The following is a 5,230-nucleotide window of genomic DNA, read 5'->3' as shown; positions in this document are numbered from 1 at the left end:
CTTTCTCCCTTCTTTGGTTTCCTCTCATCTTTCGTCTTTCTTCTTTTCTCTCTCTCCTTTCTCTTCGTGCCTCATCTCTTAATCTTCCTCTCATTTCCTCCCTCTCTCTCTCTCTCCTTTCTTTTCCTTACGTCTTTCTAACTCCCTCCCCCTCCCTTCTCTCTCAATCTTCCCCTTGTTCTCGTTTCCTTTCTTTTCCTCTTATCTTTCGTCTTTCTTTCTCTCTCCCTTCCTTCTCACTCTCAACCTTCCCCCTGCTCTCATTTCCTCCCTCCCTTCTTTCCTTTCCTTTCTTTCTCTCTCATCTCTCGTCTTTTCCCTCTCTCCTTCCCTTTCCTCCGTCCTCTTCCTCGCGGCCCCAGATATACTGCCCCCTAGCCTCTGCTCACGACGTCTCTCCCGCGGAAAATTGGGCCAAACTTGAACTCTTACACAACGAAAGCAAAGACTCCAGACGGCTTTAAGTATACCGGCTTAATGCTGGCTAGACGAGGAAGGCGTATAAGGAGGGTTTTTACTGCATTGATTTTGAGTTACGTTGACATCCACGGGGAGAGATAACTTTTTAATTGACTAACTAATTTGGGAAGAATAGTAAGAGGAAAATGATAGCATGAAGATAGCAAACGAAAGAAAAAGACGATAAATAGGAAGAAAGGACTATATAATGTTGGCATCCACAAGGAGAGAGAGAGAGAGAGAGAGAGAGAGAGAGAGAGAGAGAGAGAGAGAGAGAGAGAGAGAGAGAGAGAGAGAGAGAGAGAGAGAGAGAGAGAGAGAGAGAGAGAGAGAGAGAATGAAGAAAAAAGAAAAGGAAGAAAATAATCGAACAAAAAACTCGGCCATTCGATTGGAGAAGAAAAACAAGAGGAAAAACGATAACAAGAAGAAAGAACACGAAAGAAAAAAGAAGAAAAGGAAAAGGAAGAAGAGGGTTGGACACTTATCTAACTGACTAACTTCCAAGTGTTAGAAGAAAAACAACAAGAGGAAAAGAAAGCAAGCAAGCAAGAAAGAAAGAAAAGCAAGAGAGAAAATCAGGGAAAGAAAAGAAAAAAAATAAAGAGAAGGAAAAAGAAGCAAAGAAAAAAAATAGATAGAAAAGCAATCAAGAAAATCAAGAAAAGAAAGCAAGAAAGAAAATCAATTGAAGAGAAAGAATAAAAAAAAAAAAAAAAAAAAGGAAAATAAGGTAGAAGAATGAAAAAACAACAACAACAACTCGGTCACAGCAGGCTGAGGCAGGACACGACGAAAACAGGGCCAGCTTAAAAGAAGGTTAGAAATTTATTAACTAACTAACAAACTGGATGAAAACAACAAGAAGGAAAATTGATAACAAAGCAAACGAAAGAGGAAAAAAAGGAAAAGAAAGAAGAAGGAAAAAAACAACCCGGTCACTGGAGGCTGAAGCAGGACACGACGGGAAGTAGGTCAGCTTAAAAGAAGGTCGGGCCAGAGTGAAGCGGTGATTCTGAGGCCATTCCAGGCTGGGCAGGAAGAGCCTTAAAACGTGTTAGGAGATTGGGGGAAAAGCTTTGGTGATTCTCTCTCTCTCTCTCTCTCTCTCTCTCTCTCTCTCTCTCTCTCTCTCTCTCTCTCTCTCTCTCTCTCTCTCTCTCTCTCTCTCTCTCTCTCTCTCTCTCTCTCTCTCTCTCTCTCTCTCTCTCTCTCTCTAATCCTTCTCCATTTCTTTCTTCTTCCTCTTCTTCTTCCTTCGCTGTACCTCTCCCATTTTCATTTTCTTTCCTCTTTTTTTCCTCCTCTTCCTCTTTCCTCCTTTTCCCTTTTCAACCTCTTCCTTTTCTCAACTCTCACTGTTGCCAATCTCTCTCTCTCTCTCTCTCTCTCTCTCTCTCTCTCTCTCTCTCTCTCTCTCTCTCTCTCTCTCTCTCTCTCTCTCTCTCTCTCTCTCTCTCTCTCTCTCTCTCTCTCTCTCTCTCTTCCTTTCTTTCGTTTGCTATCTTGCTTTTCTTTCTTTTTCTTTGATTTTCTTTCTTGTCTCTCTCTCTCTCTCTCTCTCTCTCTCTCTCTCTCTCTCTCTCTCTCTCTCTCTCTCTCTCTCTCTCTCTCTCTCTAAGTTGAATGGATGCTTGAAAGCGACTCATTATTATTCTCTCTCGGTCTCGATTCTCAACTTCAATGATCTTCTTTTTTTTATTCGTGAACGTGAGAAGAAAAATAACGAGGAATAAATAAATACGATACAAGTGCCCGCCCATGATGCCACTTCGGAAAATAGAAGGATACGGAAATAGAGGAAAACTTGAATAAATGCCTTGACCTCTCTTTCGGCCACCTCTTTTGATTTTTTTTTTTTTAGGAGCAGTGAGTAGCGGGCTTTTTTCTTATTACTGTTTCCATTTTTTGTGCCCTTGAGCTGTCTCCTTAGTTGTAAAATAAATAATAAATAAATGAATAAATAAACTTGCGCCTTGAAAATACGGTAAAACATATAGGGTCATATTCTTAAACATTTCGCCTCCCAAGCACACACATTTGACAAGGCTTTCGTGGGATTTCTGGGTATTTACAGGGGAGTACTTTTATAACCCTAGTGATAGTTTAATCCTTCTCCCGTACCATGAACCTGAAAGCAAACTCATTAGAACACAATTGGTATCCTTTTCGGCTTCTGGATATAGTAGATGTGAGAGGCGAAAGTGTCTGAGAACACCGATGATACAAACACAATAGATAGATGGATAGAGATAGATAGATCGACCTCCAAGTGAGAAGAACATACTAACACACAAACACACGCAGATTGAGAAACGAGAGATGAAGGACGAAGAGAAAGAAAGGATGGGAAGAAGAAGAAAGGCAGCAAGAGATGAGATGAGAGGAAAATAAAAATAAAAGAGAAACGGAGAGAGAGAGAGAGAGAGAGAGAGAGAGAGAGAGAGAGAGAGAGAGAGAGAGTGGAAGGGGGATGGGAAGATTCGATGCAACGGAAGAGGAAAATAAGAGAAAAGGGAGATAGATAAAAAGAGAGAGAGAAAGAGCTAATCCTTCAAGTGGGTTCAGATTCATCCTCTGCACTGCCTGTTATCCGAGGTTTCTGCGCACTTGGTCCATTGTCAAGGCGAGGCGATCACTCTCCCCGATGACAAGAGACTAACCGAAGGAGGACAAGACTTAGTAATGGTGACTCGCGCAAAGGATGAAGACGAGCGCAAACAAGGTCATCATGTGGTTATTTAGTTGTCATCTCTTTTGCTGTCTCACGTGGATGATCTTAGGACATTTTCTCTCTTATTAAATCATAGACGGGACAATAGCAAAAGAAAAAGATGGTTGGATTGTTAGTAGGTAGAGAGAGAGAGAGGATAGGAAGGGGAACTCTCTCTCTCTCTCTCTCTCTCTCTCTCTCTCTCTCTCTCTCTCTCTCTCTCTCTCTCCTATGATATATTCGTGGTCGGACCCAAACTGTCAGCCAGCGGTCGTATTTTTTTTTTAAGTGGCGTCATTTTATATATATCTTCCTACGGTCGTTTTAGCTCTTTAGGTCCTTAACAGATATATTAGTGAGTGTGTAAACAGCATCACAATAAATACTAATGGCATGGGAATAAGAGAAAATATAAAAAGAAAATTAACTGAATCTTATTTCTGAAATACTATCAAAATTGAAATCACTCTGAAATTGAATTAGATAATGTTTCTTTTTTGGACATTAGCTTAATTTTCATTATGGTTTCTTTCCCTGTTACGGGTGAATATAATGGCATGTCTATCCGTCTATCTATCTATCTATCTATCTGCCTATCTGTCTATCCGTCTATCTATCTATCTGCCTATCTATCTATCTATCTATCTGCACGAGGAGGAATTCTTAACAACAAACTGACAATGAAGATTATAATTCCTTCCACAACGAGAGACAAGATGAGTTCAGGACCCCATAACGGCATTGGAACCCTTGTGTGTGTGGTGTGTGTGTGTGTGTGTGTGTGTGTGTGTGGCGAAGCATTGTCATGTGCGAACCGTCGAGGAAGACAATGAATCCTCCAAACACACACACACACACACACACACACACACACACACACACATGCACACATATACACACATACGTATTTCATCTCTACGTGACGATGCAGCTGCGCCTCAGTGACCTAGTAAACACACACACACACACACACACACACACACACACACACACGGGAACGGTTCGTCGGGGTGAGAGGAACATTCCATCAAAAAATACGAGTGGAGTTTTCTTCCTTTCCTTTACTTTGGTGGAGCGTGTAAAAGTTTCCTCCTCCTCCTCCTCCTCCTCCTCTTCCTCCTTACTTCTATCGCTTCCTCTTCCTTTTCCTGTTCCACTTTTTTCCTTGCTCCCATTTTCTTTTTTTTATCATTTTCGTCATCGTCGGGGAGTTAAAAATTTTGTAGTTATTGTTATCGTAAAAGAGCATCAGTAAGTATGAGAGAGAGAGAGAGAGAGAGAGAGAGAGAGAGAGAGAGAGAGAGAGAGAGCGGAAGCAGTCAACGGTTTAGATAAGGATGATAGATTAACCAGTGAGCTGAGTACAAAAACAACAATAAGAATAAAAAACGAAACAAACAATAGATAAAAAAAAATCATGATACTAAAAGGTTCAAATGGTTTCTATAGGCGATTCGATCCTGTCCGGTCCTTCTCGTCTATTTTTAAGCTCCTGGATTGGATTTTCTGTGATTATTGTTTTATTCAGTATTTTCCAAGAACTATGAATGAGTTAGTTGGTGTTTTCTGTCTCATGATGTTTTGTGTCGTACTGTTAATTTTGTCTTGCTTCCTTGGTCTTTGTTTCTTCTTTTCTTTCTTCTGTATGATCTCCTTGTATTAGTTGGTGTCTTTTTTTATTTTTATTTTATCCGTTATTTTTTGTCTTTATCATGATTTCCTTTTTCTTTTTTCATTTCATCTCCTTTTTCTTTTCTTTTCCTTTATTTGGTCTATTTATATTATTTTTATTTTTTTCCTCCTGTCTTTTATCATATATTTTTTTTCTTTTTGTGTCTGTTGCCATCTGTCTCTCCTGTCTTTTCTGTCTTTCTATTTTTTTCTCCTGTCCTTTTGTTTCTTTCGTTTTCTATCTTCATGTATCAACTGTCCTCTTTCTCTTCTCTCTTTCTGTCTCTTTTCCGTTTTTTTCCGTCATTTCTACTTTTTTTTTGTCATTTTGCCTATTTTTCTCCTCTGTCTCTTCCCTGTGTATTCCGTCTTGCTGTCTTCTCTGTC

Source organism: Eriocheir sinensis, chromosome 4, assembly GCF_024679095.1.
Source record: "Eriocheir sinensis breed Jianghai 21 chromosome 4, ASM2467909v1, whole genome shotgun sequence".
Taxonomy (NCBI): Eukaryota; Metazoa; Arthropoda; class Malacostraca; order Decapoda; family Varunidae; genus Eriocheir; species Eriocheir sinensis.
The sequence above is the reverse complement of the archived record's forward strand: the minus strand, read 5'-3'. Positions refer to the sequence as shown.